This window comes from Taudactylus pleione, unplaced genomic scaffold (assembly GCF_031769625.1).
Source record: "Taudactylus pleione unplaced genomic scaffold, aTauple2 ptg000086l, whole genome shotgun sequence".
Classification (NCBI taxonomy): domain Eukaryota; kingdom Metazoa; phylum Chordata; class Amphibia; order Anura; family Myobatrachidae; genus Taudactylus; species Taudactylus pleione.
In genome coordinates, this window is record NW_028284488.1 from 18447343 (window position 1) to 18467504 (window position 20162).

The window sequence follows — 20162 nt, forward strand, 5'->3', positions numbered from 1 at the left end:
AAATAAGTTACAAACCATAATTTTTGGCAGAACACACCGACTGGTTCCCCCTTCCCAGACCCTCTCCATCCCTCCCTCTCTCTAACTCTACATCCTCAGTTCAATTTTATGGTTAAGGCCTATAATTTAGCTTTTCTACGCTGGAACCTCAGAGTTGTATTCATGCTAATTGTTATTGTATTACTACAATTGTTTAACATTGCATAAACATATGTATGTTCACCATCATTGAACGCCTTATTCCTTGTTATGCTAGTATATTATAAATAGCTCATATATCTGTATTCTGTGTTACCTTCTGAAAATCTTTAATAAACAGATTTAAAAAAAAAAAAAAAAAAGAAATAAGTGATAAATATTAGCCGTATTACATTTCTCTAATGCTGTGCAGAGAAAAGGACCACTTAAATAAAACAAAAAACAAACATCAGTCTGCTCCATCATCTCACTTTGTTTGAATCAGCCATCTAACATCTAATTCACAGGTATTGGCCGCTCAAGATGTAGTTGTATTTTCAACATTCCAGTGTAAATGTTGAAAGTAGCACTGTGTGAGTGATACACAGGAGGGCTATAGGATTGTCACCGTACTTTAAGTAATGACTGCCAGGTTGAATCTGTATGTAAGGCGGTTGGGCTTAAGCTGTGGATCACAAATCCCTTTGTGCGACTGCTTTCTAGGTACAAACTGAGATTTCCAATATACAGGGTGTTTCACTCGCTATAGGCCACAAAGTTTTTCTTATAAATTTTAAAGCAATTGACATAATTTAGTCAAATTTAACACAGCCCCACCTCGTGGCTGTATGTTATGTAGCGAAAGGAACCAGTACACAGCTGAACAATGCGTATTTATTGTCCAGACGCACTGGAAAACATACTGAAATCGATAAAGGTTCATATCGGAACATAACACACAGACACGATGAATGTGGATGTCTCAGTACATAACACCACTATCAGAAGCAGGAATACTTACTGACTAGCAATGGCGGCTCCAGAGGTGGGGAGTCACACCAACTGCCATCCTCACTGGCATCCTCACTGCCATCCTCACTGGCATCCTCACTGGCATCCTCGCTGGCATCCTCACTGGCATCCTCGCTGGCAGTTGGTGTGGCTCCCCTATTTGAATTTTGGACTGCACTTCTGACTAGGGTGGTGAACAGCTGGCCTTCACTTTGCGCATGCGTGAACAGCTGGCCTGGATGCTAATGGCGAAAACCTTCATCACTTGCTATAACTTCCTCATGTTTCTCATAGACCAAGTTATGTCTGTGTCACATTTCATTAAATTACGTCAATTACTTTAAAAGTTATAGGAAAAACTTTGGGGTCAATAGCAAATGGAACACCCTGTATTAACAGAATTACTAAAGTGTAAAGATATGAAAACGTTACTGTATGCAGAGCTTTATCTTTTGTAGGAAAAACATTTGGAAAACTGCCATTAGCAATCAGATAGTGTTACATTTGGAAAACTGCCATTAGCAATCAGATAGTGTTCCGTTAAGCCATGTTGTGTTTGTGACTGTATTAGGGATGTACTTATTATAGGGAGTTAAGTCCTAGTTCTGGTGAATATGTCCATGCCTTATTCAAGTAGTCCCCCGATGGCGATAGCTTTGATAACTCACAAAATTGTTAAATAGACCCCGAAATATTTTAATGGAGTTATTTTGTTTATCTGGAAAATAACGTGATTACTAGCTGCTACAGTACTGTCAGGTTGAATGACTAATGTTTTCAAGAAAACCCACTAAATTATTATGAAAGTTACTCAATTATTATGAATAGTCTTAATACATTTTATAGCAAATTGTCCTTTTCTAATAACTTACATAGACATATTGCTTTTTAAATCGGAAGATTTTATTCAGGCTCAATTCACACAAGGTCAGATGTTACTACATGGTATTATTGTTTATTTCACATGTGATATGTACGATGTACAAGGCAAGGCCCATAAGTAAATTCAGATGCAATGAAGTCAAATAAAACATGTTAGGTGACATAGATAATATAGAGTGTCCAGCAGTATAGAATATAGCAATGTATGGTTAATGATAGTAATAGTGGTCAAGTCATTCTTTGCATTAAATAGACTTGTATGATTCATTTATTGGTGCTGATGGAACATTCACTGCCCACCCAGTCCTGAATATATTACTTTGCTTTAGTTCCAGCAGGTAATTACTTACCCTAGAAGAAATAAGAGATACATAAAATATAATTTAAAAACACTTGTAATGTGTTTGATTTTAAACTGGGTCAATCAGTGTTATTAAACATGAGAGTGTGGTTACTTAGGTGCTCAGGCCCTGATTCAGAGCCGGACGCTCTGACAGAGCGCTCGCTCTGAATCAGGGCCGACCTTCTTGATTTTTAGAGCGGCCTCCTGGACGCTCGTATAGCTGTGGGTGACCACCCACAGCTATAGCGAGCGGCCAGGAAGATGGTCGCGATGGTCAAGATGACGAGATGGCTTACGACGAGACCCTTGTGGTAGGGTCTCGTTGCCGCAAGCCCAAGAGTGCTTTCGGCTCAAACAGAGCTGAAAGCACTCCCACTGACATCACTTGTGATGTCAGTGGGGCTGGCCCCAGACGGTAGGCGTTCACCATGGGAACGCCTCCGTCTGGGCAGCCACGCCCCCGGCACGCACACCAAAGGGGGCGTGCTGTCACTCACCATCGACAGCATGCCCCCTTTGGTACGAGACCCGGAGCAACGGTTTGCCCATCGCTATCCAGGTCTCGCGCATGCGCACGACGGTGCCGGCTCCATTGTGCGCATGCGCACTGGGCCACCATCGACCCACTTGCGAGCGTTCAGTGCTCTCGAGCGGGTCTGAATCAGGCCCTCAGTCCTTTGTACTAAACATTGTTGCCATCTTCCACTAAAGGGACATAACAAATATCTGAGATATTGATGTAATCACTTTCACAGTAAATAGTCATTTTCAGACTGGTAATATTGTATCTGAACTGGCACTATATATTAGACTTTATTTGTCTTTCCAATCCTTGTCCACGTTGCCTCCCACTTCATCCCTAAGTCACAGCAGCTGTGCCAAGAAGTGGGAGGAAAAATAGCCCTATTATTAACCTAAGTTGAAAACATAATGGTTTTTTGAATGTCTTCATTCAGTGACACAGTCATACAAAGTATTAATGGTCTGATTTAAGCAATAGAAAATAGGGCTTTCATTTAATAGTTCATTATGTCTGAGTCTAGCATACTTATTACAGAAGGGAAACTATCACACTAAATTAATTCAGTCCATGTTTATTGCTTCTACAAGGTCTCACATTGATGAACAGATTTATTACAGTGTATACCTGGATATATTGCACTCAAACGCAACATTTATGGAATAATGTACATCTTGCAGCTAATTATTAATATTTTAGTAGTCACTAAGGTGATCTGTCACCATATAAAAAGCTTCAGAGCAAGTTCTTTTATGCAGATTATGGAATTCTGTTGGCGTCTGATATTCAGAATAGTTTTTTAAAAGATGCACATTTTTCCTAATGAAATGAGATATTTAATCACCAATATCAAGTGATGACACCTGAACTGACTGTGTATAGAGATATTATGGAGGGAATACAATCGTCTCGCACCCACACGTTAGGGGGACAGGTTGTTGATGCAGCAGCGTGTAAATGCTAGAAACAGCATCAGAACTCACCCCTCTCGCAGCTTGCACTCACGATGGACTCACACATTTTTGCTCTAAGCCCTGCGAGGCTGCGAGCAACAATCTGCGAGTCCGGAAGTGCTGTAAGTGCAGTGTATAGCAGCACTTATTGGCAGGTGCGAGATAACCACAGCTAATTAAATGTATCTTCTGGCATGATGTATCTTCCAGAGACAGAGGTGATTGTTTAGTCTTAATCCCCTATGACCTCCCTGAAGAATTCGATATTGTGGACTGTGGGATTCTAATAGAACACCTGAAGAACTTCTGCGAACTGGATGGTACAATCCTTAGTTGATTCTCACTGGCAGGTCCCAGCGTATCTCTGGGAGTATATTCATCTGCACCAGTGCCATGTACATGCAGCTCTATCCTGTCTCCAATGCTATCATGTAGCTCTATCCTGTCTCCAATGCTATCATGGAGCTCTATCCTGTCTCCAATGCTATCATGGAGCTCTATCCTGTCTCCAATGCTATCATGTAGCTCTATCCTGTCTCCAATGCTATCATGTAGCTCTATCCTGTCTCCAATGCTATCATGTAGCTCTATCCTGTCTCCAGGGCTATTATGGAGCTCTATCCTGTCTCCAATGCTATCATGTAGCTCTATCCTGTCTCCAATGCTATCATGTAGCTCTATCCTGTCTCCAATGCTATCATGTAGCTCTATCCTGTCTCCAATGCTATCATGTAGCTCTATCCTGTCTCCAATGCTATCATGGAGCTCTATCCTGTCTCCAATGCTATCATGTAGCTCTATCCTGTCTCCAATGCTATCATGGAGCTCTATCCTGCCTCAAATGCTATCATGGAGCTCTATCCTGTCTCCAATGCTATCATGTAGCTCTATCCTGTCTCCAATGCTATCATGGAGCTCTATCCTGTCTCCAATGCTATTTGCACTATAACTGCTACCATCTTGTGAAATAGCCAAATGTCATGGTCTAGATTTCCACTTATATGCAGATGGTTCTCAACTGTAACTCTTGTTTGCTCCAGGTGCTAACCCAATACCAATCCTGGTATGCTTACAGTCTAGACTGGTAGTGGCAAAATCATCAGAATGAGGGACAGAAAAACAGAGTGGGTAGACTATAGCAAAGAATGCTATAATGCCCAGCAGGTCTAGGCTGTTCAGCACAGGGCTGAATTCCCTAGGGAAATCCATGCCCACATATAAACAAATAATGTATGTAAGGTCCTGCGCAGAGAAGGAGTAGTAGAATGGAAAGGAGCTAGGGATGCCTAGCAAACATGAAGCAGTTCAGCCGGTAAATGGCTGAGCTGTTTCTCTACGGCAACAGGCAGCGCGTGGCCCATCCTACAAAGGTGTGGTAGGGAATATGGATTGTAACGTCCACTGGGGCAGGGACTGATGTTAATCTGTTAAAGCACTGCGTAATATGTGTGTGCTATATTATTTATTTGTTACAAGTTATTCTATACAGGCAGGTGCTTTACAGAGATTATTTTGGTCATTCACATGAGTCCCTGCTCCAGTGGAGCTTACAATCTATATTTCCTAGTCCCTACCTCGTGTACACACAGACACACACATACAATTACACTAGGGTTAACTTTTGTAAAAAACTAATTAACCTACCAGTATGTTTTTGGAGTGTGGGAGGAAAATTAAGCATCCAGAGTAAACCCACGCAAACACGGAGAGAACATATCAACTCCACACATATAGGGCCTTGGTGGGAATTGAACCGTCTTGTGAGGAAGCAATTTTAACCACTAAGCCATCCCTTCTGCTATATAAATAACTGTTAATAAAATAAATATTTTCTTTCTAATATACTCTAATTAACAAATAACTGTATAATAAATCAATGGTGTATAGTTTTACATCCTCTTCATCTCCTCTTTGTGAATTTTAATAATACACTAAAAGGAACTCAGGAAAGTATTCAATATAATAAAAATATTTTTCCCTCCATTTTCACTTTGGTCTAAGGGTGCTTGTACAGCAGAAATATTTGTTTAGAGCTCAATCTAATAACAAATTCAGCAATTTTGAAATTAATTTTTTTTGCCATTTGTAAGTAAGTTTTATTGTTATCTTTAAAATGGATATTTACATTTATGGGTCCTAGTGCTTTCTCCACCAAGTAAATATGATATGTTGTCCATAAACTCTAATGGACCAATGCCTATATAAGGCAATTTATCTATATGAATAATAACAAAAGTGTAAACCATATGTGAATGTAAATATGCAGTATATACTATGCATCATACCTGCTTACTTTTTCCTCCTTCTCTCTAGGTAAAATCCCGGATAATAGATTCAGGCAACCACTCCAGGGGTGGGGCCAAGCTCTTTGCACCATTAGGCCCCATCCCTGTCACAGCATATTCAGTGCCATATTAAGGATGTGAAATGTATGAAGGGCCTATTGTGTGTCGCCGCAGGAGATATAATCAGCGCTAACTAACTCCCAACACTACATCCCCCATACTATATCACTGCACTACCTCCCCACACTACATCTCTGCACTACCTTTAATATTCTATATCCCCTAGCACAGATGCCAAAACAGTGCCCCAGACAGTGCGCAACCTAGTGGTCCAGGTGCAAGTCTCGAGACTCGCGACCATAGAGTCAGTGCTGCTGGCTGATGGTCCCGCCTCCCGCTCCGCACCTCCTCCTCCCTTCGGCTCCTGTTTGTGTCTGGGCACAATGCAGTGCACTGCTCCTGATGCCTGCTGTCGTCACACAGGAATTGCAGAATTAGAAGGAAGGAAGCTCCTGGGCCAGGCCTGAAGTGATCAGAGAAGCTGCTCTGAGGAACATCCAATCAGTGGTGTTTGCTGAGTCCAGGGTTGGATAAACAGGGTTGGGCCCATTCACACTGCACATCAACCCGGCTTGTTCCCGAGTTCAGTTGTGGTTGATTGAAGGGTTGAAATGCAGAGTCACCAGGCCCGGCAATTTTTCTGTCGGCGCTTTCACACTGCACCTTGACCCGGCTCGACCCAGCAATATACCGTGTTTCTTTTGCGATGTGAAAGTGGTATAATCAAACTACATGTGCTGAAGTATGGCTTTGAGGCGAGAGCTTGAGAAATGCTGCAATATATGAACTACACCATGGTCATAAAAGTTTATGGTAATATTGTATAACACAGGCAGAGAATAGACAAGATCCATCAATTTAGGGCGGTAATTCCTTTTATTATAGCTATATTTGCTACTATCCATGTATGAAGTTTGCTGTTCCAAGCTCAGGGAAGGATTGCATTTAGCTCAGGATTTTTAAAATGTATTTAGCTGTGAACTGCTAACAATATTGAGAAGAGATGCCTTGTTTCAATTTCAATCAGCAGATATTTGCTTCTCTATATTTTGTGAACTCTGCTGGACTAATCTGGGCCCTGCTGTTGCACACAGAAAGCCTCTTTATCCGTTCCTTTAAGAGCAGTGAAATGAAATAGGTAGTCATGTAATCATTTACTTATCTCTTTGTATCAGAGCTTATGATGTCTGTAATGTTGGAAGCTGGCATTACCGTGTTTCAGAAACAATTATTTTACAGTACCATATACTTTGTAGAGAGAGAAAAAAAACAAAAACAAATTATAGATCATGAATGAGTTGGCTGATATTATTTAACCTCTTTCTATCTGAAATATACTGTCTTTTGTCCAGGACAAAGTAATTAGGGAGACTAGTTTCCTCCATTTAGGAGCATAATTACCAAGATTGTAATTTTTAGAGGCACTTTGCAGCTGAACTTTAGCATCTAAGCACATTCCTCAGGGAACTGTCTAGGAGCTACTGAATCACCATCATATGCTACTGAACTTTCTAAGGGTGTGGGATGATATGTGGACAGTCATCATGTTGACATTCATCATGTAGACAGTGATAAAATGTAAAGATGTTAGAGTGTTTACATATTGTCCCTGGTGGCCCAGGGGTGATTTACCTGCTCCTGATGGCTGCAGCTGCACCCGCGGCATCTTGCAGGTCCCAGCGGTCATGTAACCATGAGCTCGGGTTACAACTGTGATTCTCTGACGTTCCGGTAAGTAGTTCTTCCTTATCCCTAATCCCTAACTCTCACTTTAGTGCTTTACCCAACCTCCACCTGCAGCCTAACCCTAACCTCCCGTCCGCAGCCTAACCCTCCTGTCCGAAGCCTAACCCTAATGTCAACATTCTAGGACTGTTGACATGTTGCCTCTCGAAATTTCAACAATGTTGACATAATAACTGTTAACATTGTGGTGTGTCAACATTGTGATTGTTGACTTTTTGACTGCTTCCCATCTTATAATGTAATTTTTTGCATTTTGAATACTCCACTTCAATACAAATTAACTAAAATGGGGCAATTTAGTTGCATGTAAGTGCATTGGGACAGCTTTAATTTTGTATATAAAATTGCATACAATGTGGTAGCATATTAAGCTGCATGGATGTGACACCCGTGAACCCGTGCATTTGGAGAGGAGGGTCAGAGGCATCCACATGTAAATGCGTATGACCTTGAACTGCGTCTTATTTTCAAGTACACATATCTTTGAAATACGTTCCTTACCAAACATAAATTCTCCACCTATACAAAACAGGTGCAGTTTTTGAGTTATTGATGATGATTGCTGTGTATTTGCTTCAGACACACTTAGGGGCCTATTCATCAAAACATAATTATCACATGTGATAATTATGGTTTAAACTCGCTGCATGTTGAAACACAGTTTAGGAGGCATTCATCATACCTCCTGCCCTGAATTATCACTTCCAAAAAACTGCTGTTTCTACGAAGCAGTTTTTCGGAAGTGATGAACTTTTCTCCTGCAACTGGTCAGTTTTCACTGCATGTCTTCAAGCTGCAAGAGACTTATCTGCAGCAGAAGAGATCTCCTTCCCCCTTGCCTGTCTGCCCACCCACCCACCAACCCCACCGGTGTCTGTCTGTCCCGTACCCCCATCCTGGCTGGAGCCCCGCTAAAGAGTTTGCCCCCACCTACCTCAGACCTGCAGCCCTGGTCCCCCACACGGCTGTGCGGTGTCCGACACCCCCCTTTATCCTCTGTAATGTTCCTGCATCCGCCACTGCCGGTGACTTGCCCCCCCCTCCTCCCCTGGTCAGACCTGCAGCTCCATGCAGGTCCATCGCTGCCGCTGCTGTGCCCTCTCCTGGCCTCGGCTCACAGAAGGACTGCTCTGGGAGCTGGGAGGGAGCTGTATTGAGGTAAGAGGACACTGCAGGGAGGGATCTTTTCAGATGCCTCTGCTGTATTGGATGCTGTACTCCATCTCAGTGGTGTACATCATCAGTGTCAATGTAATGGTGGTGTCATGAATCAAAGGCGCTAATCCCAAGAACCAGAGACAGATCCCAGAAGCGCCCACACCAGCCCAACCCATTCTATCATCACTGTCAAGTTCCAAAAAAATTGCCTTTTCGGAACTTGATGAATTTTATCATTTCCTACTTTAGTAGGGGGGACTGTGAAAATTATCGGGGGAGAATTGTAACCAGGAGATATCAGTGATATCTCCTGCATTACATGTTTGATAAATAACACTGATACTTAAGATTTTCACCTGTTTTTGTGGAAATTAATTTTCACCTACTTTTGTAGAAATTAAGTGATGATGAATAGATGACATTAACATAGGATTTAAGGTTACACTTATCCTATGCATGAAAGTGAATCTGCAAATGTACGTGTGAAGGCAGTTGTTTGTATTTACCTCTAAATCATCTTAGAGCAAAGAGTATACGAGTTAAATATATTTATATCTTTAGCTCCATTCTGCATTTTTCACCAGTGTTCATTCTATCTAGGTAGATTTGCACATTTTTCTATGCCCATGAATATGACAAAAAACTCAGCTGTGAATATAATTATATCCAAAGTACAAAGCAATCATACTTCTGTCTATATAACATAAACATAAAATACATTTTAGTTAATAAAAGTTGCAGGAGTACACACACACATATGTGTTTAAGTTGTCAGCAGAATGAAAACTCATTTATCTTACAACACCAGCCATCATGGGCAGCCATGTTTTCAGCCTGATAAACATCTGCATGGAGCTGGAGTTTGATGTGCAGATAAGGTAAATATGACAATTTTCTTTGCATTTGGACACTTTGGAGAAATCTAGGCAAAAATATGTGAAACTAAAAAATAGTCTGATTCCTTTTTGTTTTTGGAATTTGCCACATCAGACTTGAGACACCATTCACTGAAAGCATTGTCATTGTTCATTTTGTCATTAAATTGTAGTTATATACTAGTTCTGTGACTGCTTATTATAAGGCACTTTAGCACTCTGCTAAAGCCCCACAGTTCCCCACAGACTTCTCTGCCGTACCATAGTAATCATTTATTACTAATGCTTTGCTTCAGATGCAAAGCAGTGTTCAGCCAGTCTTTGTGATTCAGTTCTTGCACAAATTCGGGCTAACTCAGGCTGTGTCTGACATGACTATTCTTCATGGACTTGTGCAGGTTTCTTGTCATTCCATTATTAAGTGTTGTTTTCTCTAGTCCCTGAATAAACTGAACCTCTGGAAACTGTCTGACTTTTATATTGTAGGATTACCTTTCTCTTAAATTGTGTTTCATCAGAAAATGGAAAATGAAGCACACTATTGAGGCTTATTCGCGTGTTTAGGGGGTTTGCAAGAAAGTAGACATTTGTATTTGTCAAGCTGTTTTTAAATGGGACACTCATTTCAAAATGGTGGTTTTCTCTTTCATAGTATACATGACAAGTTAAAGACAGGTGACTTTGTACATTGCTGCTCTGTGCAGGAAAACCCCCACTGGAGATAAGAAATGATTGCACTATATTGTTCATAGTACATTGGGCAATGAAGATAAATATTTTTTCTTCATGTGAAGCTTTGGGGCTTCTCAAGATCTCCAGTGTTTTATTAGGGTTGGGTATGGAACCCCGGCTGAATAGCTGCCTGGTGAAATGCTGACGCCGTAATCCCCAATAAACAGAATCCCAATGGCTGAGGTAAGTACTCTATCCCTACCCCTCTCCCTCCCCCTAACCCTCCCTTAGGGGTGCCTAACTCTAAACCCCTGGGGGGGGTGCCTAACCCTAAGTCCCGCCAGAGGTGCCTAAACCTAACCCCCCTTCCCGCACCCTAAACCTTACCTTCCCTGGGGGGTGCCTAACCCTAACCTCCACCTGGTGGTGCCTGACCCTAACCCTCCCCCCCGTGCGGATAATGGTAACCCTGTCCCCACTTACCTTCATTCATGAAGCCGTCTGTTGGGATTCCATCGTCAGGCTAAAGCTAGGCATCAGGATTTAGATGCCTGTCTTTAGTCCTAAATCGGTATTTCAACGTCTGGATTCCGTCAGACGGCTTCCCGGGCATCGGTTTTCTGACTACATCCCGTTTTATATCTTGTGAAAAAATGAAATATAATTGTTTCTCATTGTAACTAAAGCAGTTTTACTTTTTACAATGATTTTTTTAAATGATAAGTACAACACTGTTTTCCTTATTGTTCTATTACAATAACCTTGGTGGCAGTCAGGACCAACTATAGGTTGCACGACCAAAACATGTTATATATATTAGAGATGCATCACCCAGCAAAAGTTGTTTTAGTTCTGCAAATGTTTTAATTAGCATCAGTAAGATGAAAAACAGGGATGAATCATCTTAAAGGTTTGATGATTGTCTACAAACTAATTTAGCCCCTATATTTATGAAAATGCAGCCTATAAGATTCACTTTTTTAAAGTTGTGAAGTCATTGGATTCTAGTGAATGTATGGGTTGTGAGTCCTGTCATTGGTTCCCAGTGACTGTGTAAATTGCACATGGAGTGACTTCTCTGGTTCCTAGTGAATAAATAAGTTGAATTCTGAGACATTTCACTGGTTCCCATTGAACCAATAGGTTGCCAGCTGAGGGATGTCACTGATTATGAGTGAATGGATAGCCTTGAGAATAATTGTTTTACTCACAAAATTCCTGTCTCCGCTAAAGTAAGTATATTTAACAGGTACACTTTATGTTCTAGCCATGATTTCAGGAAAGTCTCTAAAACTTTTCTCTAGTTTTTCTTTAGAATTGCATGTAATAGACACTTACATGTCTATTATAGGCAATATTCATATGAATTTGTCAAGTAAGTAGTTTACACTAATTTGAATAATGGGAACTGTGGGTTAAATTTAGCATACAGTACTGTGTCTCCTTAAGAGACCAGGTTTGGCCTACAGATGAATTGATTAATCGCTTTTGCATTCGCATAAATCCCCTCATTTACATATTAGCTATTTTTCAAAATCATATTTTAACAGTGCCTACAAACCAGCAATTTAGAACAATTGCTACTTAATTAACCATGCCTAAATTATCCATACCTCTCATTTGAGGGGTTTTTACATGCTGGCCTGTAAAATCGGATGAGCCTTACTAGACATTCTAGACTTAGTGATTCAAGAGACCAATCTAATGCTGTAAAGGTCAGAAAAGGAACAAGTCTAGACGGCAATATATAAGTCTATGTGGAGCCTTTGCTTGAGATTGGTCTGTTAATAAGTGCAGTAGCTCTGGGGGATAGGAGATATTGTATTGCCCTGTCATCTGCCCTTAGACAGGAGGCTCTTCACTGTACCCTGAAATAACTGGAGGCCCCATCAGTAAACTGTAATGTTAGAGAGCAGTGCTAGAGAATGGCTCTCCATTGCCTTGTGTTGGGCTGCCCCCCAAAACCATCATGTCATGAGAGGGGCGGGGGTGCTAGCAGGAGATAGTGTAGAGGTGCCCAGACACTCTGGGCAGCTCAACACACTGCAGGGTGCGTGCCTAGAGTGTCCCCACAGGATGACATTCCAGCAGGTACCTTTCCAGCCAGATGCAGGGGTCGTTGGGCAGCGAGAGTGCCACCCCCAGGGCTCTGCATCCTGGGCGATGGTACCACTCGCACACCCCTCCTTACAGCCCTGTTAGAGAGGTATGGATATCAAACTATTAAGACAACCTGAAAGAGTCCATAATAGGTTACCTGTCCTGCTCATCTAACATTTAATATTCTATTCATTCCAAACAGGGCATCAGCTCAGTCAAGCCTTAATAAAATATGAAATGAATAGGGCCTTTTCATCTTTTCCAGTACCCAAACATGCTCTGCTGGGTGCCACCACTTTTGAGTGATTAATAGCATTTATTAGATCGGTCGCAATGTGTCCAGAAATCTACTTTTCTGTCAAAGACAACTGTAATGTAGAAGGAGCAAGAATTTTCCCACAGACACAGTAATACTGTATCGGCCTGTAAATCCATGTGCTTAACCATAAAATCACATGTACCGTGAGTTTGCGATATCACAAAAGGGCAAATTAATATCACTTTTGCACTTTCGTTAATGAGTCCTAGGGGTAAATTTACTAAAGTGAGAGTTTTTAGAAGTGGAGATGTTGCCCATAGCAATCAATCAGATTCTACTTAACATTTGTCTAGCACCTTCTAGAAGATAATAGCTAAACTCTGATTGGTTGCTATGGGCAACATCTCCAATTCTATAAACTCTCACTTTAGTAAATTTACCCCTTACAGTTTATATTTTGATCTGTTTTAAATTGAATCCATATTGTGCTTCTTTTGCCTCTGATACCGCTTTTATGCCTATATTCCGGGTCTGATCCGGAGGTTGGAACAGGGGTCCAAACCTGATCAGACCCGGAATTTAGCCGGCGCCGACCCAGGATATTCCCGAGTCGGCGCTGATCACATCGGAGCCGGGTCTACGTGACCCGGCTCTTCTGGCGTGTAAGTGGACGCTTGGAGATGACGTCATCTCCAAGCGCCACTGAAGCCGGCTTGCGGCGTGCTCCATGTCATCGTGACCCAGATCGCGCCGTTTACACTGCAGGGTTTCACGGGTCATTCCCGTGTTAAACCCTGCAGGTTACCTGGGTTGGATTGCCGGGTCACTCGACCCAGGAATCCAACCCTGTCCCTTTTACACCAAGGAGCTACCCGAGTTAACCCTGCAATAACCCGGGTTTTAACTCTGGTGTAATAGGCATATTAGTTTGCTTGCATTCTTTTTTTAAAAGTCTTTCCTTAAAAACAGTTTGCCAAGTTTTCTTTTACATGAAATGTACATACATATCTTCTGCATGAGACAGATTTGTAATATGTGTTTTTCAAGTCTGTTTTTTTCATGTAATTACTTTGTTTCATTTTTGTAGCCCTTAACTCGGCGACTCACCTAGATTTTCTTTAACAAAAGATAATCAATAGTTTTTTAGCCTCTGGCTGGCATAACATTATATCTGATAATTGCTTGTTTTTCATTTCCTCCACTATCTGAAAACACATTTGCTGCAGAAAGTAGCATACAAAAAAGGTTACAATGAGGAGGGGGAAATAACTTTTTAGCTGCTTTATTTTCAATTAAGTGACAGCTGAAGTGAGAAATTCTGCTTCAAAAGATATACTGTCTGGATCATTGTCTGTATCTCTGCATTGGTAGATTGTCTAATTTGTAGAAAAGGTGAAATGTCGCACTGAGTGACAACAAGGAAGTGTGCATGTTTTTCCTAACCCGCCTCCCCTAGAATAGGAACTCCTTTGAAGTGTTGTTTTCTCCTTGTACCTATCCAGTACAAGAACAAATCTATAACAATAAACACAAAAGTACAAATATCTCCATTATAAAAGAATAATACAATTGTATTTTCTTTTATTAGGTTAGACAAATAAATGACAGCCAAGATTCTAAACAAAAAATGTGTAGACTGTACAACATTTTTTATGCTTATAGATATACAGTATAATCAGACCAACCTAGTGCTCTGGTTTCCTCCCACAATCCAGAAACATACTGGAGATTTAATTGGATGCTCACAAAAAATAACACGTATGTGTGTGTGCGTGCATGTGTGTTAGGTAATAATAGATTGTAAGCTCCACTGGGGCAGGGACTGATGAGGATGACTAAATATTCTACAGCACTGCATAAATATGTGTGTGTTGTATAAATGACCAGTAATAAATTCTAAATAAATATAGTAATTTGTCTTTGGTGACAATAAGAAGAGAAATGTTCGGAGATTGTGAGATAATTTCACAGTAGATCTGCTGGAAAACAAAGAACAAAGCAAAGTAATTGACAGGTCATAAATGTAATTGATTGATGCTGACAGGTGCAAAAAGTAATTGAAATACTGTGTACAGTATGTGAGTATACATTTTGGATAAAAATCCCTGTATGATATTTGTATTTGAGAGTGCAGTGCTGGTTGAGATAAGTTTTTCTATTAGTACGCCATATATCGAGGTCTGCACTTCAGTCATTTAAAGAACATAGTTACATTTCTGTATATGTGTGGCTGTGTGTGTAAATCCATATGGAAATCTAGTTTGTCAGTCAGTGAAAATACTGTAGCACATAGGCCAGTGCCTTTGGAGACAGATTAGGACCTTACTTCATCCATAGTTTGTTGAACTGCCTAGTTTGTTGAAGCCTGGAGAGCTAGCCACTGAAGGGCTGGGCCTGGACAGGTCCTTTGTGATGTTAAGCCCCGCCCCCAACATGACATAGGGACTGGTTCAACGGTGGACGCAGTGTGGATTGGTGCTGCATCTCTGCTCGCAGCAGGTCCGAATGCGGGTTGTCCATGGGATTCTAACGCTTAGGATCCAGGTGGTCAAAATCCCGACTGGGTCAAAATCCCGACAGAAGGAGGTAAGTATACTACTATACTACCTTTCCCCTACCCCTACCCCTCACTCCCTGCAGTCTAAACCTAATCCTCTCCCACCATAGCCTAAACCTAACCATCCTCCCCGCAGCCTAACCCTATCGCACCTAACCCCAACAGTTACCATTGTGTCGCTGGCAATCAGGATGCTGGCGTAGGGAATCTGACTGGTGTCAGGACTCTGTTTTCGCCATTATGAGCATCAGCATCCCGACAGTCGGGATAATAACTACATCCCCTGAGTGCATATGCTAATGCCGCAGGTGATGTCTTTTGTAAAAAGTCCACTGCTGGCTTCCCAGATCTGCTGGCTGTGTCCAAAGATGCAGAATTCGGTTCACAGCATGAACATCACCAGCCCATTGGACATCGGGATCCGGTCTAAAGATCTACAGTAAAAAAGTAGACAATGTTTAGCATCCTTATACCATTCATGTGTGGGGTTGCTTCTCAGTCAAGGGTGTAAGCTCACTCACAATTTTGCCTAAGAACACAGCCATGAATAAAGAATGATACCAAAATATCCTCCAAGAGCAACTTCTCCCAACCATCCAAGAACATTTTGGTGATGAACAATGCCTTTTTCAGCATGATGGAGCACCTTGACATAAGGCAAAAGTGATAACTAAGTGGCTCGGGGAACAAAACATCAAAATTTTGGGTCCATGGGCAGGAAACTCCCCAGACCTTGATTCCATTGAGAACTTGTGGTCAATCCTCAAGAGGCGGGTGGACAAACAAAAACCCACAAATTCTGACAAACTCCAAGCATTGAGTAGGCAAGAATGGGCGGCCATCAGTCAGTATGTGGCTGCATGCCAGGGCGAATTGCAGAGGTCTTGAAAAAGAAGGGTCAACACTGCAAATATTGATTCTTTGCATAAACTTAATGTAATTGTCAATAAAAGCCTTTGAGACTTATGAAATGCTTGTAATTTTACTTCAGTATACCATAGTAACATCTGACAAAAAAGGTCTAAAAACACTGAAGCATCAAACTTTGTGAAAACCAATACTTGTCATTCTCAAAACTTTTGGCCATGGCTGTAGTGTGTTGACCTTTTTTTGTCCCTGTTGACCTTTTGTCCCTGTCAAATATTGACTGTCTAATATTTGGTGTCTACCTAGACATTGTCTACTTTTTTACTTTAGATCTTTTAATCCACACCCTGGACATCTGAGTAACCCTCAGGTTACTCAAGATGCACAGCAAAACTATGCTACCAGTGACACTGTGCCCAAGGACCCCATTTTTGGAACACTCCCGGACACCTCCCCTAAATGCCAGCAACATGTCAGTTATGCTGCTGCTTACAGGGCACTGCGACTGATGTTACTGAGCATCCTACTCACTTTACTAGGAAGTGGGTAGGATATGGGAAATCTTACCACTCTTCCAGGTGTCCAGAGGACTACACAAGAAATCAGAAATCTACCAGACATTCCAGAGAGTAGGTAAGTATAATTCATCATATTATGCTTTTTCTCTTCTATAAACCTGCCAATATGAAAAAATTACAAAACAACAATAAATTATATTCATTGGTTAGATGTGTCCTAATTTATCCTATTGTTTCTCCTCCACATAGCGTATGATGCATGGCATGTCTTTTATGCATGCCTTGGTGCAACGAGATGTGATACAACATATTAAGACTCCGTACAGTGTAGTGCCAGTTTTCAAATGGCAGATGGCGTCTTTCCAAACCCATGCTGCATCTGCATTAACCCGTTTTAACGCCCATTAACACAACTTTCATCAAATCGGGAACATTGGTGATTGCTAACCATCGTCATCCGATGTCCATCCCTAACGTGCATTGGTTAATTAGGTGCATTTGAATAAAAAAAAATAATCTATACAACATATACACACAGGAAATATGTACAACCTTTATTGCACTTCACAGCAACAAGGAAGCGTGATTGCAGTGCATAAATTACATTGCATTAAATAGCACAGAATGTGGACACAGCATGAAATTTATCCATACATCAAGGAGGTTTATACAAACACGACAGAGCCATGGATGCTTTCCAAAACAACAAGGACTTTGATAATGATAAATAAGGGTATTTTAAGTTAAAATGCTCCATCAGATATTTTCTGTGAAAATGGAATAGAGAAAATGCCCTGAAGAAGAAAATGCTTCAAATTTATTGATGTATTTCAAAGGCTACAAAAGGCTTTTCAGCTGCAGTTGATTTTCCAGGTGGCCTGTTGGAAACAACAAATGGAAATTAAGAGACTATTAGCAGTTTGTCGTTGCAGAGAATAGTTCTGCCATGTTACATTTCCAGCACAAAAAAAAATAAATAAATTGGGAAATTTTCTGGATCAGCAGCAGGCTCTGTAGCAATTAGAGGTACTAATTAGGATTGTATAGAATACCAATGTGGACTGTTTGAGATATAAAGTTGTTTAGATACATGTCCATGCCAAATCAATTTAATTTTGTTGCTTGAGGCACAGGTATAAAGGAGGATCTATTGACTTGGTCTTGCTTCTTTAAACAATGCAAATAATGGTATGGGGTTTAATAGCAAAGTACATTTACTTTAATGCATGATGATATCTTAAACGAAGTACTGTAATAAGAATCTAGAAAAAGTTGGATTGCTATGCATATGGCTTTTTGTAAGCAGTTCATACTTAAATAATATTACTGTAATGTAAACTTTTAGACTACTTGTTTACTCTTCCATGCAATCTTCATTTAAATAACTTGAAATAGCATTCCAAGTCATACAATACTTACGGTCTTGTGATGGTCTATAAGTAAGTTTGCCGTATCATCCTTTTACTTTGGGACACGTGAATTACACAGGTTCTGTGTCTGATTAAAACCAGGTGAAATGGATACTTGAAGTCAGCCAGCCACAGAATATGTGTGATTCATATGTGTAAACAGCAACCTGTAAAGATTATTGGGGGCTGTACTCCATCTCAGGATGGCATACAGTTTCTCAGTCAAGTTCCAAAAAAAAGCATTTTCGGAACTTGATGAATTTCATAATTTCTACATCCCTTTACTAAAGTATAGGGATTATGGAAAGTATCGAGGCACATTTGTAATCAGGAGATATCTGTGATATCTCCTGCATTACATGAATGATGAATGGGTCTGGAACTTCATTTATACAAAAGAAGGAAAAAAAAAAAATTTTCACCTACTTTTGTATAATTTAAGAGATGATGAATAGACCCCTAAAACTGGTAGACTATCATCATCATCATCATCAATTTTATATTTTTTTTGTTTCGGTATTATAAATACATAAATGTTTTGCAGGCCTCTTTTCAGCAAGACTGGTTCTAGATCAGGTACGCCCAGGGCTACATGTCCCTTTGGTGCCCCCCATGAAATTTTTTATATATATATATATATATATAGTGGGTAAAATAAGTATTGAACACATCAACATTTTTCTCAGTAAATATATTTGTAATGGGGCCATTGTAATGAAATTTTCACCAAATGTCAGCAACATAACCATGCACTCCATACATGCAAACAAATCAAACCATAGATGTCCATAACTTAAGTTATGTGTAATAATGTGAAATGACACAGTGAAATAGTATTGAACACTCTTACTGAAATTTATTTAATACTTCGTTCAAAAGCCTTTGTTGGTAATGACAGCTTCAAGACACCTCCTGTATGGAGAAACTAGTCACATGCATTGCTCAGGTGTGACTTTGGCCCATTCTTCCACACAAACAGTCTACAAATCTTGTAGGTTCCGTGGACACTTCTATGAACTTTGATCTTTAGTTCAGTTACTTGCAAAGAAATCAGACCATAGATGTGCATAAATTAAGTTATGTGTAATAATGTGAAATGACACAAGGAAAAAGTATTGAACACATAAAGAAAGGGTGGTGCAAAGGTATGGAAAGCCAAGACACCAGCTGAAATCTATCAGTAATTAGAAAGCAATCCTGCCCCTTGTTAGTACAAATTAATATAAACTGGTTCAATCCCAACTGATGGCCTATAAAAAGGTGTTTCATTACCAAAGTGTCACACAAGAAACATCTCATGATGGGTAAAAGCAAAGAGCTCTCTCAAGACCTTCGCAACCTTATTGTTTCAAAACATACTGATGGCATTGGTTACAGAAGGATTTCTAAACTTCTGAATGTTCCAGTGAGCACTGTTTGGGCAATAATCTGGAAGTGGAAAGGACATCAATTCATAACCGGCCAAGACCAGGTGCTCCTCGCAATATTTCTGATAGAGGAGTGAAAAGAATTATCAGAAGAGTTGTCCAAGAGCCAAGGACCACTTGTGGAGAGCTTCAGAAAGACCTGGAATTAGCAGGTACAATTATTTCAAAGAAAACAATAAGTAATGTACTCAACAGCCACGCGTTCGACAGAGACAGCCACACCACTTACCATAATTTGTATTGATGTTAGCAGTGAATCTAACAACGAATCCACTGACTCCACCTGGCACACAGCCTATGCGCATACCCACAGCTGCACATCAGAACTACAATTCCTAAGTCTCCCTACCGGCTGGTGGGTGGAACAGCCAGCCGCATCTGCACTCAGCCGGGACCACGTGACCGCAAGGAAGCCTGGTGTCCGTCAGACATCCTCGCAGCCGGTGAACAGGAAACAACCACTAAGAGTGTGTAACATGGCACACACTGAAGCAGCAGTCAGCGCACAGCAGTACTACCATCCCCAAGTCTCTCCACCGGCTGGTGGGTCGAGCGGCCGGCC

At 40.8% G+C, this 20162-nt stretch overlaps 1 protein-coding gene across 16 annotated transcripts in view; it reads left to right on the forward strand.

The window, feature by feature from the left end:
- The window catches only part of CELF2 (CUGBP Elav-like family member 2), a 499219-nt gene that overhangs the window by 234655 nt on the left and 244402 nt on the right, over positions 1 to 20162 (forward strand). The gene's annotated exons all lie outside the window — the stretch shown is intronic.